This window comes from Pongo abelii, chromosome 15, assembly GCF_028885655.2.
Source record: "Pongo abelii isolate AG06213 chromosome 15, NHGRI_mPonAbe1-v2.0_pri, whole genome shotgun sequence".
NCBI lineage: Eukaryota > Metazoa > Chordata > Mammalia > Primates > Hominidae > Pongo > Pongo abelii.
Genome location: NC_072000.2, coordinates 51,919,175 through 51,941,363, shown reverse-complemented (window position 1 = coordinate 51,941,363; position 22,189 = coordinate 51,919,175).

Genomic DNA, 22,189 nt, shown 5'->3' with positions numbered 1-22,189 from the left:
ACAAGTATCAATAGCTGAATTGATCAAGCGGAAGAAAGTATATCAGAGTTTGAAGACCACCTTGCCAAAATAAGGCATGCAGCCAAGGTTAGACAAAAAAGAATGACAAGAAATGAACAAAGCCTCCAGGAAATATGGGACTGTGTGAAAAGACCGAACCTGTGATTGATTGGAGTACCTGAAAAAGACAGGGAGAATGAAACCAAGTTGGAAAACACAATTCAGTAAGTTATCCAGGAGAACTTGCCCAATCTAGCAAGACAGTCCAACATTCAAATTCAGGAAATACAGAGAACACCACTAAGATACCCCACCAGAAGATCAAACCCAAGATACAAAATCATCAGACTTTTGAAGGTAGAAATGAAGGAAAAAATGTTAAGGGGAGCCATAGAAAAAGGCCAGGACACCTACAAAGGGAAGCCCATCAGACTAACAGCAGATCACTCAGCAGAAACCCTACAAGCGAGAAGAGTGGGGGCCAATATTCAATATTCTAATAGAAAAGTATTTTCAATCTAGAATTTCATATCCAGCACACCAAGCTTCATAAGCAAAGGAGAAATAAAATCCTTTCCAGACAAGCAAATGCTAAAGGATTTCATCAGCACAAGGCCTGCCATGCAAGAGCTCCTGAAGGAAGCACTAAATGTGGAAAGGAAAAATCAGTACCAATCACTGCAGAAAACACACTAAAATATAAAGAACAATGACACTATGAAGAAAATGCATCAACTAATGTGCAAAATAACCAGCTAGCATCATGATGACAGGATCAAATTCATACATAATAATATTAACCTTAAATGTAAACGTGCTAAATGCCTAAATTAAAGGACATAGACTGGCAAATTGGATAAAGAGTCATGACCCATCAGTGTGCTGTATTCAGGTAACCATCTCACATGCAATGCCACATATGGGTTCAAAATAAAGGATTGGAGGAATATTTACCAAGCAAATGGAAAGCAAAATAAATAAATAAATAAATAAGGGGCTGCAATCCTAGTCTTGGACAAAACAGATTTTGAACCAACAAAGATCAAAAAAGACAAAGAAGGGCATTACCTAATGGTAAAGGGATCGATGCAACAAGAAGAGCTAACAATTCTAAATATATATATACACACGCACCAATACAGGAGCATCTGAAGTTGTAAAACACGTTCTTAGAGACCTACAAAGAGACTTAGACTCCCACACAATAATAGTGGGATACTTTAAAACCCCACTGTCAATATTAGACAGATCATTGAGATAGAAAATTAACAAAGATATTCAGGACTTGAACTCAGCTCTAGATCAAGTGGACGTAAGAGACACCTACAGAACTCTCCACCCCAAATCAACAGAATATATATTCTTCTCAGTGCCACATGGCACTTATTCTAAAATCAACCATGTAGTTAGAAGTAAAACACTCCTCAGCAAATGCAAAGGAACTGAAATCATAACAGTCTCTCAGACCACAGCACAAAAAAATTAGAACTCAGGATTAAGAAACTCAGTCAAAACCACATAATTTCCATGGAAATTGAGCAACCTGCTCCTGAATGAGTTCTGGGAAAATAATGAAGTTAGGGCAGAAATCAAGAAGTTGTTGAAACCAAGGAGAACAAGAAGACCACATACCAGAATCTCTAGAAGACAGGTAAAACAGCATTAAGAGGGAAATTTATAGCACTAAATGCCCACATTAGAAAGCTTAAAAGATCTCAAATTGACACCCTAACATCACAATTAAAAGAACTAGAGAAGCAAGATCAAACAAATCCAAAAGCTAGCAGAAGACAAGAAATAACTAAGATCAGAGCAGAACTGAAGGAGAGACACAAAAAAATCAATGAATCCAGGATCTGTTTTTTGAAAAAATTAACAAAATAGATAGAGGCTAGATAGATGAATAAAGAAGAAAAGAGAGAAGAATCAAATATACCCAATAAAAAATGATAAAGGGATATCACCACTGACCCCACAGAAATGCAAACTATAATCAGAGAATACTATAAACACTTCTATGTAAACAAACTAGAAAATCTAGAAGAAATGGATAAATTCCTGGACACATACATCCTCCCAAGACAAAACCAGGAAGAAGTTGAATCCAATAATAAGTTCTGAAATAGAGGCAGTAATTAATAGCCTACCAACCAAAAAAAACAAAAAACAAAAAAAAAACCAGGACCAGATGGATTCACAGCTGAATTGTATCAATCAGAAGTACAAGGATAAGATGATACCATTTTTTTTCTAAAATCATTGCAAACAATTGAGAAGAAGTGAGTCCTCCGTAACTCATTTTATGAGAATAGCATCATCCTCATACAAAAACCTGGCAGAGACACACAAAAAAAGAAAACTTCAGGCCAATATCCCTGATGAACATCAATGTGAAAATCCTCTATAAAATACTGCAAACCAAATCCAGAAGCACATCAAAAAACATATCCAACATGATCAAGTTGGCTTCATCCCAGGGGTGCAAGGTTAGTTCAACATACACATATAAATAAATGTAATCACATAAAAAGAACCAATGACAAAAACTACGTGATTATCTCAATAGATGCAGAAAAGGCCTTAGAAAAATATTTAACATCCCTTCATGTTAAAAACTTTCAATAAACTTGATATTGGTGGAACATACATCAAAATAATAAGAACTACTTATGACAAACCCATAGCCAATATCATACTGAATGGGCAAAAGCTGGAAGCATTCGATTTGAAATAAATATAGCACAAAACAAGGATGCCCTGTCTCACCACTCCTATTCAACATAGTACTGGAAGTTCTGGTCAGGGCAATCAGGCAAGAGAAAGAAATAAAGTGTATTCAGATAGGAAGAGAGGAAGTCAAATTGTCTCTGTTTGCAGATGACATGATTTTATATTAGAAAACCCCATCGTCTCAGCCCAAAACTCCTTAAACAGATAAGCAACTTCAGCAAAGTCTCAGGATAAAAAATCATTGTGCAAAAATCACAAGCATTCCTGTGCACCAACAATAGACAAGCAGAGAGCCAAATCATGAATGAATTCCCACTCACAACTGCTGCAAAGGGAATAAAATACCTAGGAATACAGTTTACAAGGGACATGAAGGACCTCTTCAAGGAGAACTACAAACCACTGCTCAAGGAAATAAGACAGGACACAAACAAATGAAAAAGCATTCCATGCTTATGGATAGGATGAATCAATATCGTGAGAATGGCCTCAATGTCCAAAGTAATTTATAGATTCAATGCTATTCCCATCAAACTACCATTGACATTCTACACAGAATTAGAAAAAAACTAGTTTAAATTTCATATGCAACCAAAAAAGAGCCCATACAGCAAAGACAATCCTAAGCAAAAAGAACAAAGATGGAGGCATTATGCTACCTGTCTTCAAACTATACTACAAGGCTACAGTAACAAAAACAATGTGGTACTGGTTCCAAAACAGACATATAGACCAATGGAACAGAACAGAGACCTCAGAAATAACACCACGCATCTACAACTATCTGATCTTTGAAAAACCTGACAAAAACAAGCAACGGGAAAAGGAATCCCTATTTAATAAGTGGTGCTGGGAAAACTGGCTAGCCATATGCAGAAAACTGAAACTAGATCCCTTCCTTACACCTTATACAATAATTAACTCAAGATGGGTTAAAAACTTAAATGTAAAACCCAAAACCATAAAAACCCTAGAAGAAAACCTAGGCAATACCATTCAGGACATAGGCATGGGCAAAGACTTTATGACTAAAACACCAAAGCAATTGCATCAAAAACCAAAATTGACAAATGGGATCTAATTAAACTAAAGAGTTTCTGCACAGCAAAAGAAACTATCATCAGAGTGAACAGGCAACTTACAGAATGGGAGAATATTTTTGCAAACTACTCATCTGACAAAGGTCTAATATCCAGAATCAACAAGGAACTTAAATAAATTTATAAGAAAAAACAAACAACCCAATCAAAAGTAGGCAACGGATATGAACACACACTTATCAAAAGAAGACATGTATGCAGCCAACAAACATACAAAAAAAAAGCTCATCATCCCTGATTATTAGAGACATGCAAATCAAAATTACCAGGAGTTACCATCTCAGGCCAGTCAGAATGGCGATGATTAAAAAGAAACAACAGATGCTTACAAGGCTGTGGAGAAATAGAAACAGTTTTACACTATTGGTGGGAATGCGAATTAGTTCAACCATTGTAAAAGACAGTGTGGCAAGTCCTTGAGGACCTAGAACCAGAAATACCATTTAACCCATCAATCCCATTACTGAGTATATACCCAAAGGATTATAATTCATTCTACGATAAAGACATATGCACATGTATGTTTATTGTAGTACTATTTACAATAGCAAAGACATGGAACCAACCGAAATGCCCACCAATGATAGACTGGATAAAGACAGTGTGGCACATATACACCATGGAATGCTATGCATCTATGAAAAGGAATGAAATCATATCCTTTACAAGAACATGGATGAAGCTGGAAGCCATCATTCTCGGCAAACTAACACAGAACAGAAATCCAAACACTGCTTGTTCTCACTCATAAGCGGGGGTTGAATTATGAGAATGCATCGACACAGGGAGGGGAACAACCCACACTGGGGCCTGTTGGGGGTTGCAGGGCAAGGGCATGGAGAGCATTAAGACAAATACCTGATGCACATGGGGCTTAAAACCTAGATGATGGGTTGATAGGTGCAGCAAACCACCATGACACATGTGTACCTATGTAACAAATATGCACATTCTGCACATGTATCCCAGAACTTAAAGTGAAATAAAAATAAATAAAATAAAATAAATAAAGCTCACATAGTTGTTCTTTATGTACTATTTTCTATTCTCAAGTGGCTGAGGCATACTAAAAGCCTCTAATCACAATCTGGAAAATAAAAACATATGATTTCTTAAAGGTAAAGTAAATATATTCAGCTGATAATACGAAATATTTACATTAATCCAAGTTTAACTCAGTCCTCATTCCTACATTTGATATCACCTCTAGTAAAAAGAAAACAAAATTTCTAAAATTTTTCTGAGGTTTAGAATCCAACTAATATTCCTTTCCTTCTCTGATTGAAATGACCAATGAATAAATGACAAGGACCACTTGAAAGATATGTTTCTAAGTCTGATCAAAAAGAGAAAAAAAGAAAGTCCCTGGTCAAGGGCTACAGATTTGCATGGGACCTCATGAACCAAATCCAGCTTCTAGATTCCCTTTCTTCCCTGAGCTCAAGGGTGAAGATACAGAATTCTGAATTTCAGGGAAGCTATGCAGGGAGAAGAGTACCTGAGATCCTTTCAAGTCAATAGCAACAGAGGTCTTTTTTTGTTGTTTGTTTGTTTGTTTGTTTTTCATACATAGCATTCCTCTTTTTTTCTAGCAAATATCTTGTTGGACTTATAAGTAATTGGGATTATTTTTGTTGATACTGGAATATTGGAAAAGAGTCCACACAGTCGGGTGCTGAATGGGGGAGCAAGTCTAATATGAATATTGGTACCAAATTCCTAAAATCTCATCAGGAATTAGAAGAGGGCATCCAGTTTTGTTTTTGATTTTTTAAAATAGACTCTTCTAGAAGTTGTAATTAAATACGATTAAATAATTAATGAAATAAAACATATGGATCATCAATTTTAGATTGTGAAAAGTTGTCTCCATATAGCACATGGAAAAGTTTATCCCACATCACAACTTTTGCTCAACATTATAGAGACTGATAGGTGGAAGAACGCAGCCCACAGTAATAGGAGTAGTAGGGATAAATATAATAGACATAGTAGCAACAATGCTTGATATCAATTAATTGTATGCCTACTATATGTATATACATATATAAAAATACACATACACATGTAAATATATGTAAGTATCTTAAATTTTTTTCGCTAAGCAGGTTGCCACATAGAGATGAGGAAAAAGTTACAGTAGATAACAAATTTTGCCAGTCTAATAACTGTCAAACAGCTAAACAAATAAATATCTAAACAGCTGAATATCAAACGCATAAGGATCTAAACCCACATTTTCCTACTCAAAAGTCACTACTAATTACACCATTCAACATTTTGCCTAATTTATTTCTTACAAGATTTCACAAAATTCTCTTTTCTACAAATCATATTTTTCTAAGTCTAGCTTTTCCTGAATTATTAATTCCCCTGGACTTTTCCTGGAATGATTTCAAACCTTTTCACTTCCTGGCTTTATTTTAGCAGTCTTTGGGCCATGATGGCCAGGCTGATCCTTATGAAAGTGGAAAGCTGCCACTTCTCATTAGCCCCTGCTGTTTGTTATCACAAAACCATCTCCAAGGTTAAGTAGTGTAATAGTGATCCCTGAGGTCTGCCATTGCTTTTTGCCTTTGATGGAACATTTGTGAGCATGAGCCCAAGCTAGGCTTTTACTATTATCTTACTACCACAAGAGGAGTATAATTTAATACAATCAATGATCTACTATATTTCAGGGATACATTCCACGATAATCACAATCATAAGTCATCAGTGCTTCTAATTGGAAAATAAAGGATACTCCTGTGCCTTTACAAAGAAAATCACATTTGTTATAAATGTATTTATAGCCTTCATATAATGAGCATGTTACATTTAAGCAGTTAAGCAGCCTGTTTAACCAGGTATGACAAAATGTAGTAACCTCAGGGGATCAAAGTGATTGTCTCACAAGAAAGACAGGAAAAAGCAATAAAGCTGGGATCACCACTTGAAATGCACACAGGGGCCAAGTGGTTATCATAAAGCATGATCTTTGCCAGGCACAGGGGCTCATTCCAGTAATCCTAGCACTTTGGTTGAACAAGGTGAGAAGATTGCTTAAGGCTGGGAGTTGAGACCAGTGTGGGCAATATAGCAAGACCCTGTCTCTACCAAAAAATAAAATTTTAAAAAATCAGCCTGGTGTGGTGATGCATGCCTGTAGTCTCTGTTACTTGGGAGACGGAGGCAGGAGGATCACTTGAGCTCAGGAGTTTAAGGCTGCAGTGACCTATGATCGTGTCACTGCACTGCAGCCTGGATGACATGGTTCTGTCTCTAAAAAACAAAAGAAGAAAGAAAAACAAAAAAAACCACTGAGTAAGATATCTTTAATAGGGAGGGGTAGTAGTCTGTATCTTCAATAGGGAGTAGTGCACTGTGGTGAACCGAAGTGCCCATAGCAGCTGTAATGTGGTAGTCACAGCTTATAATCCAATGTGTCTAGTATTGTTAGAACCCTAAATTTTGTGGGGAGAAATAGCAATACAGATTTAAACGTTAAATCCCCCAGATGTTTAATGTTGGAAGTAGACTCAATCTATTTCAGAAAAATAGGCCAAATCTAACATTTGTGATTTTAATACCAGAGGAGTGTTTAGTAGTCATCAAAAGTGTAGAATTACTGGTTCCCTTCCAAAAACCCACGAATATCTATAGAAGCATTAGCCAAGGTTAGTTGTATATCATGTTTATGTTTGAAATAAATCATAATGTATAGGTATTTCCCTCATTATAAAAATTTGTGTAACATGAGTTATCAACAAATATTTATTGTATGCATGGTAAAAATAATGAAATATATTTTAGTAATAGAAGAAATATTATACATTTTCTTAAGAGAATTTAAGTATCCAATAGTTAGAATTCAAGCATTTATATTAAAAACAGCCACACCAACATGACCTGCAGAAAACTCAGGACAAAGAAATAGAAAAAAACACCAATATAAGACCCTCAGCCCTCTATAGCACATGTGAAACATATCATTAATGAAACATTTTAAATAATGAACTGATGTATCTAGAGTAATGTTTTTATGGACATGATAAATAATCTGAAATGGTATATGCCACTTGTTTCTATGTAGTATTCGGTGTGTGCATTTTTAAGTTTTTCTTATCTGTATTTTCTGTTTTTTAGTCTCATTGTAAAGATCTTAAAATCTTATGTTGCTTTTTCTTTCTGTTTTTATTCTGATTGTATATATCTTAAGAGAGATAAAATAAATGACTAAAATTATACCATGTCCTTCCAAGTTCTGAAAATAAATACTTATCAAAACACAAAAAACAAAGCATTTGGAAGTTTCAGAGGAATTTTTATTTTAAATAGAATGACTCGTGCAAACTGTAAGTTATGTCATATCACTAAAGACATCTCATAACTACTAAGGCAGAATTTTACATTTGGCATGAAAAGAAACTGAATTAAAGTCATGTACTGTATAAGCAAGACAATGTATCAGTGCTCTCACTCGCCTTGCCCAAGATCACAGTGAAAATGGTAAAAGGAATTGGATAAGAAATGTCTGAAAAGCCAGACCACCAGCCAGAGTGTGGCTATGGGGAATTTCACAATTAAAGGCTGGCAGGAAAATATCATTGGAATGGTTATGAAACATTAGGACATCTTCCTGTTTCCTCCAGGAGCAAGAGAAGAAGCCTGGATTCTGCTATTAGCCATTACTTTGAGATTTCTGTCATGATTTTTAGGCTTGAAGGCACAGAAAAGTGGAAACGCATTCTACATTAGTTATAGAATTCCAATGAGCTCAGTAATTATGGGAATCATCTGGAAAGAACAGCTGTCTCACCTTTGGATTCTAAAAATGCCTTATAATGAAAGGAGACCCTGAGCATAGCTTGTGCAAAATTTGGGGTCTTTATGTCAGATAGATTTCAAAGCACAGAGCTACGAATAAAGATTTTGGATGGTACATGTCAAGACTCAACACTTTGGCCATTCAAGTGGACTATATGTTGAGTGTATTATGAATCTTCTGGAAAGGGCTTGAAGTAACTAGCAAGTTTTCTATAAAATCCATGGAAATATTTATTTGTTTGCTTGCAAAGGTGATTAATTGAAGGGCCCTGGACATAGAGTTTCAGAGATCAGGTGGAGAAAGTGAGCTTATTGTTAATCATCCTTAAATCAATTGCTTCTAAATCTCTGCAGGTAAGATTTGTGTAAATTTTAATAAGAAACATTATTATGTTTTATATTTATATTTTTAAAGATTTGTATTGAAAATAAATACTGTAAAATAAGATAAACAAAAAAAACCAATGAATAAGAATTAAAAGCTAAAAGTAATAACAGTACCAAAAAAAGAAAAAAGTATAAAAGAAAAATAATTAACAAGGACTTCTAATGGAAATAATGAAAATAAAATACTAACACCACTGAAGAACTAGAATTAAAAATTAAGGAAAATGGACTAAAAGATCACAAAAAATTAAAACTAAAAAAGATTAAAAATATTTTTAAATAATGAATAACAATAAAAGTCTAATAGTGTGATTATATTTATTTTTTGTGCTTAAGTTGATTGTTAGAGTTTCATGTAAGTCAACTCTCTTTAATTAATACCAGTTAAAAATTTTTATATACAAAAACAATGACACTGACCCTTCAGACCCTGTCTTCATGCCTTACTTTGTCATGATGGTCTTGATTTCTCTCCTAGATTCATAATCTCTTCTTTGCACACCTCCTCGTTTCACTTGCATACTTCCAAATGTTGAAACAATTTTACTTTTATTAATATTTCATACTCTTTGGAAATCATCCTTAAACTTCTTCCACCCTAACTCTTAGATGGCTCTAAAAAGCAGGTTTCCTAACTCCTTCCCCTGTGTGTGTATATGTATGTGTATGTGTAACGTGATCTTCAGTTTTATGCAAATGCACATTGACCTGTCATGTAAATACATAAGCAAGCATTATTTCTACTTGATCTCTTATTGCTAAACCCTTTCAAACTATTTGGTGGAGAGAAACAACTCTTTCTTTTCTGGGGAAGAAAAGTGTAGCATCAGAGAGTATCATTCTTATGCTCAGCTTCATAGTAAGAAATATGTGGAGTGGGATTCTATTTAGTAAATTTTTACTGAGTATTTGATTTTTAAACAGGTATTCTTATATTAATTATAACAGTTACGTAAGAAATTTGATATGACACTTTTCACTAGAGGTTGATTGGTTTTGGACACTATATGAATAAGTTTTATCTATTAAACCACAATAGACATGATAAAAAATGATCATTTAGCAACAGTTCTGTAGATCTGTTCATGTCCAAAGAAGCCACAAGAAAGATTTATGAAACAGAATATCCAGCAGTGTTAACATTTCTGAGCTTCTGGAAGAAAACGGTGGATCAACGGAAACATCTTCACATTAGAGGAACAATAATACCTCATAAGGAGTCCATTGTTGAATTAAAAATTTTAAAAAAGTTTTTTAATGCCACCAAGTGTTTGGATTAGTCTTCTCTGTTTACCATAGAGAAACTATATTGGCTTTCACATAGGTGACTAGATGTTCTTGAGCTATTTATTTTTACTAAATAATTTTAGTTGATTGAATTAAAGCATTTTGTATTTTTTCAATGTGTTTATTAAATCACTATAAAGACACAAAAGATGACAATTCATCCTTATCCACCTGCCCTCTTTGATATTAGGATTGTTACATATTATTTTGTTTTAATATTTTTGTTACGTGACAGAAAAAAGCAAGGTATGGGGACAAAAATCACTTCTTTTTACATTCATTAGGAACTTTTCCTCTTTATTCTTTTCTCCTAGTCTCTTTTGCTTCCCTCCTGAGGCACAAATCTCTTTTGCTTCCCTCCTGTTGCACAAATCTCTTTGCTCCTCTGTTCATTAATTCATTATCTATTGAATAATACCATGGAAAACAACACATTGCTCCCCAAGGTGCTTTCAATAAATAATGAAGCAACCAGATGACTAGGTCTCACCAACGTGGGAGAGGAGTGAGGAGCTGAGAATTCGTGAAAGGCATGGGATTATTTTTTGAAAGGAATTGTTTTTTTCACTTTTACAATATAGAAGCCTTGGGTCCCATTTCCCTTCATGGGGTTCCATAAGCTTTTAGCTCTAAAGTTTTATTGAGAAACACAACTAGGGACTTCTCAGGAATCCACACTGATCTTGTCAGCTGCCTGGGTTGTGAAATTGGTGAGAGAGAAATGACAAGAGTGTTGTCAGCAGCCACAGTGTCAGCAGAAAACAAAGCGCACAGACACATATGAATCAAAGGAGCCATGTATGTGGCTATTAGAAACTTAGACTGACTTGCTAATGTCTTACTCATGGCACTAAAACAAGAAACAGGTATTTGTAATGGTGATCGAGGTCCATTTACAACTGGTTCAGCAAGGGAGTGACCGATTTGTTGGTGAGCATTTTGACACTGGTTTATATTCTCTAATCACGTCATTCAGCTGATTTAAAAACAAGGTCATAATTTGTTCAGGTTTAATCAGAATATATTCATACAAAATACATATTCACTACATTTTACATCTCTAAAATTTCACCAGACACTAAATAAGAATGAAGTAAATAAATTGATAAAAAATTAGATTAAAGGAAGAACTTCTGTTTTTGCAAATTCTTGTCACTATGCACAAAACCTACTCACCATTTCATGTTGTGTTTCTCGTGTTTTATTCATCAAGAGATAAAAGGAAAAACGGTGGGAAATTTTGAAAATAAGAATCTTAAGGCTAAAGAGGTTGCTAATATGTACCTTTGTTTTGAAATCAGACTGCTCTCAGAACTTATGGAGGGAAAAGGTAGCTGCAGACTACTCTTCTGAAAAATAAGAAGCAATTGAAGGCACACATGTAATTTCCTTTTGCTACTTATCTTGGCATCTGACAGCTCTTAAAATCATGACTGGCTTCGTAAGACTAACAAATATAAGATGGTAAGTTAAAAAGGCACTACTTTACTTGTCTTGGTTTTGGTTGAATCAAAATAGCAGCCTATATATAGGTTCCCATATGAGATAATATGTAAACCCAAATAGAACCCTCTGGGAGCTACATTACCACCACCATCACCTTCTTTTCTTTACCCCACTAACTGGCACTTTTAATTTTCCTAGAAAGAGGTCTCAGTAAGGATAAAATTCATAAACCAGTAAGCTTTAGGTGTTTAGAACACCTTCTGGAAAAGCAATGTCCAGAAATATTGCCCTGAAAACTCTGTGCATGTTTCTGACTAAACCCTGAAGTACTCTTGTCAGAAAGATTTGATTAATCTTGGTTTCAGTATTCCTTTTCCTGAGTTGATGTGGAAGGGGAGATTATGGGAAGAAGGTATATAAAGAGCAGTTATTCTGTTAAATTTCATCTAAAAGTCATCTTCTGAGATCACACAATGGTAAAAACATTAGATTTGACAAAGTTGACTTGAGTTTGAAATCAGCTTTGCTATGATCCTTAGATAAATTACTTACATTTACTGAATTTAAATTTCCATAATCATAAAATGGAGCTAAACCCATCCATCTCGCATGATTCCTGTTAATATTAGGAATAATTCACATCAAGCACCTAACGCAGCTCTTGGCATCTATTAAATAGTAAATGTTCAATAAATTATAGCTAACACTGTTACTCTTTTCATCATCCTTTTAAAACATTATAAATTCACCTAATTTCCTATACCAATCTTAACTATATTTATGCCTTTCCGTTTAAATGTAAACTTTATCTTTTTATTTTATAACTGAAAGTCATTTTTTTGTTCTTAAAATACCTGTCTCCATTACTGATATCTTGTTAAACAGCAACTTACAAGAACAGAAATAAGTTACTTCTGTTTTTTTCTCCAAGCATTTATTACATTTGTCCTATTCAACATGTAGCCATAAAAGTGATTTATATGAGATGAAAGCTAAAAGCGATAGCTTAATTTCTCAAAATTAAACAATTCCTCAAATCTATGCAAATTGAAATGTCCAAATGTGATGGGAGATGTAAAATGCTAACTGCAAGTAATGTTAAAGAGGCTATTCTTTTAATAAATTAAAGACTGATGCTATTAGCATTGTTAACAAAAGAATTTTAAGAACGGTTCCTTCTACTCTTGTGTACATAATCTAGATAAGGTGTGGAAGTGACTAGCCCAATTTACAGGCCTCACAGCCTTCCTTCAAACAGTAGTCACCAATGTATGAAAAGAGACCCTATAAAAGATAACAAATGCTGCAGCCATACTAATCTGTATATTCTTGCCTAAAAATAGCATTTTAAAATGCACCTCCTCTGGTTCTTGTTTGTTCATTTCATGTATGTAACTTCAAGATTTTACATAACAGCACCATAACAACATTGCACTAGAGACAGTTTCATTCATTTCAGTAGCTTACACTGACACTCCTTTTAGAAAAACAGCCATTTTGATGGCTAACATAAAAAAACACGTATTAAATATGAACGTATGAGCAGCTCAGAGGAACCTCTTTGTCATATTTGTCAGGAACTGAGAATTTCATTCGGAGTTCTTGGAGCTCAGGGCAGATGGAAATGTGCAGTTCCTTAGTTTGAGAAGTCATCAATATTCAAACCTGTAATGGTCATTAAGAAAAATGACAATCTGGGATTTGGACCACTGTACCAGAATTAGTTTAGATTCTTTGAATATTACGTTATGCAAATGTAACATATTGTTTCTTTTTAGAATTTTGAAGAAATCCATAGGAAAGAAATATCAGAAAAATAAGCTCGGATTATATACATATTAAACTAATATTTTCCTCTTACAATGTTTTTTTCAATAATTAATGAGTGTACACATGTTCTCACTCATAGGTGGGAATTGAACAATGAGAACACATGGACACAGGAAGGGGAACATCACACTCTGGGGACTGTTGTGGGGTGGGGGGTGGAGGGAGGGATAGCATTAGGAGACATACCTAATGCTAAATGACCAGTTAATGAGTGCAGCACACCAGCACGGCACATGTATACATATGTAACTAACCTGCACATTGTGCACATGTACCCTAAAACTTAAAGTATAATAATAATAAAAGAAAGAAAAAATAAAAATAAAAAATAATGAGTGTATATTTCAGAGTTACTAATAGCCTGAGAGACAGGAACTGAAGAATGTCGGCAGCTCCCTTGTGTTTGAGACAGTCTGTCATACTCTGCTGTATGGGAATGTTGGGGCTCAGCAAACAACACCCCAAAATGAAGGCCTCAGCAGCATCCTCAAAAACAGAAGTTGTTTTTTCTTTTTTTTTTTCTCCGACCTTCTCCTGCCGTCTTGTCTTTCTGAGTCATTCTCCCCCGAGGATAGCCATTAAACCTAGAACACCTCTTCGCCAAGACAGGCCATAGAAATCAGAACCCCTTTTCCCAAAAGCCGGCCATAAAACCTAAAAATGTTCTATGTAAAAACTGGCCATAAAGAAATCTTACTTAACTTGTTTGACTGTGGGTCATAAGACCCCCATTCCAGAGAGGGCCCTATCCACACCCAGAAAGAAAGAATGCATGTTCAGAGAAGCCAAGAAGAGTCTAGGCAGGCATTGCTGGGCTTTTGCACTCAGCCTGTTAGCATGAGATCATACCCTTTTTGTGTAATCACATTTCTACATAACTGTCCATACTTTGTTGAACCTAAGCACAAAAATGGGCAAATTTCCTGTGTCTTTGGGTCTTCATTCTGAATCCTCCTGTGTATACACGTTAAATAAATTTGTATGTCTTTTCTTCTAGCAATCAATCTGCCTTATGTCAGTGATTTTTCGGCAAACATTTAGGGGGCCAAGTTTCTTAGCTCCTACAGAGACTTACTTGGTAACCAGAATGTTCTCCTTTCTTGAGTTATTTTGCGTACAACAATATGTAGCTTGGCCTAATGCCAAAGTCAACCATGCTGGGAAATGAAATAATCTATGACAATACACAAACAGATGCACAGACATCATCTTGTAGTAGTTTACAAACACTGTCTTTGTGTGTTTTTTCTTAATTCCTATTATCTACCTTAGTAAATTCACATTTAAGTAGAACCTAGGATTTTTCCATTCTGCTGTAGGAAATGCATAAGAGCAAAAGTATGAGAACTCTCCAGTGTACATATATAAGAAAAAACACTGAAGTTTACATGAAATTATCAAGCTGATCATCGAGCTAACAGTAAAATTCTTTGTTTTAAAAAGCAGATTTTTTTCTTTTTTTTTTAGATAGAGTTTCACTCTTGTCACCCAGGCTGAAGCGCAGTGGCATGATCTTGGCTCATTGCAACCTCTGCTTCTGGGGTTCAAGTGATTCTCCTACCTCAGCCTCCTGAGTAGCTGGGATTACAGGCACCTGCCACCATGCCCAGCTAATTTTTGTATTTTTAGTAGAGACAGTGTTTCACCATGTTGGCCAGGCTGGTCTCAGACTCCTGACCTCAGGCAATCCACCTACCTCAGCCTCCCAAAGTGCTGGCATTACAGGCGTGAGCTACCATGCCCAGCCTAAAAAGTAGAATTTTTTAAATGGCTAAAATAATTGCAATAAAAATAGAAATGAAATTTGTATAGGCCAAGTGCTATAAAAAATTTCAAAATATAGACACCAATTTTCATACTCACCATTACAAATTTAACCATTATTTGAAAAAATAATTACATGAAAGACACATACTTAGTTTTCCAGCCTGTTGACGAAATAATATAATAGTCCTATATGCTTTCTTAAAGAAAGAAACAACACTTGCCCACAGGAAGACATGAGTTGTAGGGGCCAAAAGTACAGTTGACTATTTCATACAGAAAAGAGACATCATTTTAAAATGTTTTTATATTCAAGTTATAAAACATTAAGATCTAGTGTGAATTTCTGCTCATGTTTAGATTAACTGAAAGTGCATTCCAAGTTTACATAACCATAAAATAAAATGCTATACATTATTTGAGAGACAATTTGGTGGGGCTGGGAGAGAGAGGGAAGGAAGAAAGCAAAGAAAGAAAAAAAATGAAAGTTATCTATTAAGTACATATGAATGACAAAGAAAAGCACTTTAGCTTTAGGCTTCTAGAACAATTAAAGGAGGTGTTACACCTTAATTGTCGAACAGTTTGTTACTTTAGCCCTTTTCTATATATTAAAGAAAAATAGGAATAAGAAAATAAAACATGTTATTATAAATGGGAGCTAAACATTAAGTACATGTGGACACGAAGAAGGAAGTAACAGACACCGTGGTCTAGTTGAGGATGGAGAGAGAGAGGAGGGTGAGGATCAAAAACTGCCTATCGGATACTATGCTTATTACCTGTGTAACTGAATAATCTGTACAACAATCCCCAGGGACATGCAATTTACCTATATAACAAACCTGCACATGTACCCCTGAACCTGAAATAATTTTTTAAGTTTAAAAATAAATAAATACATACATAAATAGAGATACCTGGTATTTGAAAATATTTGGATCCTATTCTTCAATCAAACCTGATTGTCAATAGTTAATATCAAAAACAAGTACTCCTTTCCTATTTCCTCATAATTGTCTATTGTTTCCATGGAATAAAACTATGGATGCACAAAAACCAGGTGTGCTGTCTTTGTAAATAGCCCATATATTATACAACATTGAAATTGATTCTGACAGGTTATTTATTGTTGGCTTTACTCCAAGATTGGAAAATATTATAACATTGCGAGACGAATATATTGAGAAAAGAACAGTAAGGCAAAGAAAAAATAAGAAAAATAATTAGGAATGGATTACATTTTTTAATGTAAGGGAACATGTTTTGCTAAAGTATGTACAACTCCCAATGCATGTACAACTTCCAATAGCAGAATTTTATTGAAATTAATTCTTTGAGCTATTTTCCGAAAATTTAAAGTATTGTTATAACATAATTTTTTATGTTGTATTCATCTTGTCATCATTTGGATGCCATCAAATAACTATTAACATCTTTTTTTCAGTAAATAGAATGATTTCCTACGAATTTAAAGAGATAATTTTGTTTTTCTTAATTGAAATTTTAAAATATACACCTTGTCTGTTTATTTTGACCATTAACAGTGAATGATAAGTAGCATAAATTATTTCTACTAGTTCTGACTCTGCTTCTCTGATCTATGCTATGGTTTTAACAAGTTAAGAGAGCTAAATGTCTTTTAGTTTTCTGTAGCATAGTCAGTTAAGCCATTAATAAACTTAGATTCCTGTCCTGGTTGTTGTAGAACAAGATTACTACTATAATAAAAAATCAATAAGTGTATCAGATTATGCACATCTTCTGTATTCTAGAGTTAATTTCCTCTAGTTGTAATCATGGATTCTTTTAGATTAATATAATCATGCATTCTTTTGTGCTTTTTTTCTTCAAAAATGTTAAGTTTCTGAAATTCAACTATGGTTTAGTCTATGTTGCTTATTAATTTTCTTTGCTTAAACTCTTGCATTGAATGAATACGCTAAAAAATTTGTTCATATAACTGGAAGAACATATACAGAATATTTGCATATGTACTTAAGAGAAAAATCACTACATGAGACAGCTTGTGGGTCTTAAAATGTGTTAAATAATGTAAAACTGTTTTCTGAGATGGTTGAAGCAATTTACATTCTAATTAACAATATGAAGATACTAGGTGCCTACAATCTTGCCAGTAGTTATCTATCATGTGGAAATTTTGGCCATTCTGGTGGATAAATAATAGCAACATGTTGTCTTTCTAATCTTTATTTTTTTTGATTACCAATAGTATGAAAAATATTTCCATGTGTTTATTGGCCTTTTGCATTTTTTCACATGTGAAGAACTTAACACTAGTCCTAGTTACCTACCTTTTTCTCATTGACTGGTGTGGATTCCTTATATATTGTAGGTACTATTCATCCTCTATCATATGTGTAACAATAATCTTCTCCTTTATGTGAAGTTTCTTTTAAGATTTAACCTTTTTATTATCATCATTTATTGGCTAAGAGGTAATTTATTTAAATGCAATGATAAAATTCGCTATAAATTACCTCTTAGCCCATTTTAGTTTAGTAAATAAATATAATGACAAAATTGGCTATAATAAATTACCTCCTCTTCTAGACGTCATTCTCTGCCATAAGTTATTGAAGATCGTTTTCTATATTACATTCTAGAATATGATCAGTTTTAGATTTCACAGTTAAGTCTTTGATATGACTAGAATTTCCATTTTTTTAAAGTGAGGTAGAGGTATAATTTAATTTTTTTCCATATGGATACCAAATACATCAGCATTTTTGTTAAAATGATATCTTTGTCCCACTGTTCTGCAGTAGACCTCATTGTATTTTAATTGTCTATATATGTGTGGCTCTGTTTCTGAGTTTTCTATTGTATCCTATCAATCCATGTACATCCTCAAACAAAATCTATGCTGTCTTTATTACTGTACCTATATCTTTAGCACCTATATCTGATCATGTAAATACTCTTTTTTTTAAATACTAAACTGGCATTCTTTGTCCTTTGCATTTTTCTAAGAATTTTAGAACCAGCTTATCAATTTCACAAAAATGTGTTGAAATTTTTAATAGTGTTCTATTAAATCTGAAATTAAATTCTGGAGTGTCAGAGTTTTAAAAACTAGAAATTTCAATATACAGCCATGCATCACTTAATGACAGAGATACCTTCTAAGAAATGCCTCCTTAGGCGATTTGGTCACTGGGTGAACATCATAGAGTGTACTGATACAACCCTAGATAACATAGACTAATAAACACATAGATTCTATGATAGAGCCCTTGGCTCCTAGGCTACTAACCTGTACTGCATGCTATTTTACTGAACACTGTAGGCAACTGTAACTCAATGGTGTCTAATTTGTGTATCTAAACACATCAATATAGAAAAGTTACAGTAAAAATATGATATAAAAGATAAAAATAGGGCACTTAACATAGATGGAGTATGCAGGCATGGAAGTTCCTCTTAGTCAGTCAGTGAATGAGTAGTAAGTGAATGGAAAGGCCCGGGGCATTACTAGACACTATGTAGACTTTGAAAACATTGGACACTTAGATTATATTAATTTTTTTAAATTTTTTATTCAATAACAAATTAACCTTAGCTTACTGTAACTTCTTTATAAACATTTTATTTATTTTAATTTTTGACTCTTGTAGAAACACTTAGCTTAAAACATAAATACATTGTACAACTATAGAAAGATATTTTCATTCTTTATGTCCTAATTCTATGGCATTTTTCTATTTTTAATTTTATTTTACTTTTTAAACGTTTTTGTTAAAAACTAAGACATAAGCACACACATTAGCCTAGGCTTACACAGGGTCAGGATCATCAATGTCATTGTCTTCTGACTTCACAATTTGTCCCTTTGTCCCTCTGAATGGTTTTCAGGGACAACAGGACTCATAGAGAGAGCTGTCATCTCCTGTAATATCAATATCTTCTTCTGAAATATCTCCTGAAAGACCTGACAAAGGCTGTTTTTTTGTTTTTTTGTTTTTTTTTTGAGATGGAGTCTTACTATGTCACCCAGGCTGGAGTGCAGTGGCATGATCTTGGCTCACTGTAACCTCTGCCTCCCGGGTTCAAGCAATTCTCCTGCCTCAGCCTCCTGAGTAGCTGGGACTACAGGCACTCACCACCATGCCTGGCTAATTTCTGTATTTTTAGTAGAGACAGGCTTTGGTCAGGCTGGTCTCGAACTCCTGACCTCAGGTGATCCACCCACTTCGGCCTCTGAAAGTGCTGAGATTACAGGCATGAGCCACCGCGCCCAGCTGGCTGTTTTTTTAATAGTTAACTCTTTTTATTAAGCAGAAGTACACTGTAAAATAGCAATAACAAATATACAGCTATCTAATGAACAACATAGATTTAATACATACATGTCCCATTATAAGCAGATCTTTTTCAACCAAACATGGATTAAAAATACAGTATTTGCAGGATGTGAAATATGCACATACACAGAAGGCCGACTTTTTATATACACAGGTTCTACAGGGTCAACTGCAGGACTTGAGTATGTGTGCATTTTGGTATATGTGAGAAGTCCTGGAGTCATTCCTCTGCTTATACTGAGGGACAATTGTAGTATAGTAAATACTAGGTGATAAGAATTTTTCAACTCCATCATAATCTTATGGAACTACTGTAATATACACAGAATGTTATTGACTGAAATGTTATATGATGCATGATTGTATAAACATGCTATATCTCTCCGTTTATTTTGATTCTTCCTTAATGTCTCTCAATACTTTGCAACTTTTATCTTTCATATTTTCTTTAAATTCATTCTCAGGTACTTTGTATATTTGCTGCTATTAAAAAGTACATTATTAATTTAACACTAAAAATTGATATATAAAATCTAAAGTCACCAAAATTAAAGATAATATGAAGAGTGAAAATGTTCTAGAACAAATAATGGCTTCTCTCTTTTTCTCTCGCTCAATCTAATTATTAATTTGAACTAATCTGTTCAATAGAAAAGACATTATTATATTGTTCTAATTCTTAAGTATGTCTAGTTCTCAGTGCCTGAATATTGTTTTTGGAATTTTTGGCTCAGTATGAAAAATGAACACACAGTGAACACATAAGAAACCATTATGTACTCTAAAACTAAAAAATGGATAATTTTGATTATGATGAGGTTGATGGGCTAATTTTCACGGAGAGTCTCTGAAGCTGATGACTTATAACAATAAAAATGGTCATCTTACATTATTAACTAACAAACTTTCTTATATTGCACATTTTATTGTGTAAGTACATACATGTAACACCGATTTGCTAGAGTTGTTTGATTAATCCTGATCATCTAATTGTTTAAAATCAACTCATAATCTCAATATTTTGTTCTTGATGTAAGCTACCATTAAGCTAAATTATCTTTTTTAATAAAATATATATTATCTTATTGATGAGGTAGAAATTTCAGGTAATAACCTAAAACAAAAACAAAAAAATAAAATATATGAAACAATGGTTTTCAAGATATTGGACATCAAGCAATAAAGGATAGAGTTCACTGAGAGACGAGAGAGAGATAGGGTTAGCCCTAGGAATTCCTCCACTTACTGACTTAAAATGTTTACAAGCACTGACACAGTGAAGGGAAATCAAGGTGAAGTTCAGCTCACTCCATGAGTTGAGAAGATGGAGCTTAGGTTCCTGAATAGACTAAGGTAGGCAGAATTTACCAGACAGAATACCAGAGAGAAGAGAACTTCACAGAGAATCTGATATCTGCAAAGGGTATCCCTTGACTATGCAGCAGTGATAGAACATAAATGTGAGCAAATCTTTCAAGGCAAGGGAAAGAACCAACCAAATGGATTAGAGGAAAGGGTACATCTATTTCTCCTGATCAAAGTATAAAATCTAAAAATTTGCAGGACATTGAATAGAGTGTCTACAAGGTTGTTGCCTCAGCAGTGGTGAAGATTTAACCTTAGATTAACTGCTCCTTTGGTTTAACAGATTTTTAAAACATTGTACTCTTTACCAATGAATACATAAAAAAACACATTGTTTCCAAATACAAAATTGTGTCCCAGAATACAGCACAAGAGTATTTGTAAGAATATATAAATATCCAGCACACAACGATGTAAAATCTACAATGTCTGGATCAAATTAAAGATCTCCAAGAATGCAGAGAAACAAAAAAATACAATTGGCCCTCTGTATACACAGTTTTCACATTTGTGAATATGATATGGAGGTTCAAATAAGGAACTTGAGCATCCATGAATTTTTGTATCTGCAGAGATCCTGGAACCAATTCTCCATGAATATAGAAGGCCAAATATATGTCCTAAAGTGAGGAGAAAATAAATTGATTGACAATAATTGAAACAAATATTACAGTTAGTAGACAAGGATATTAAAGAAGTTACTAGAGCTAAATTCCACATGTTCAAGAAGTGAGGTAGAGACATAGACAAATCTCAAGTCAAATCTTTAGAGTTGAAAATTACAATACCTGAAATAAAAATTCCACTGGATATGACTAATCACAATTAAACTTTTCATCCTTTTTTTTTTTTTTTTTTTTGGACAAGAGTCGCTCTGTTGCCCAGGCTGGAATGCTGGAATGCAGTGGCACAATCTCAGCTCACCTCCACCTCCTGGGTTCAAGCGATTCTCACGCCTCAGCCTCCCAAGTAGCTGGGATTACAGGCTAGAAAGAGGGAAAGTGTTGAAAAACTAACTGTAGAGTACTACGCTCACTACCTGGGTGATGGGATCATTTGTATCCCAAACCTCACCATCATGCAATATATTCATTTAACAAATTTGCACATGTACCCTGTGAATCTAATATAAGATCTAAAATTATT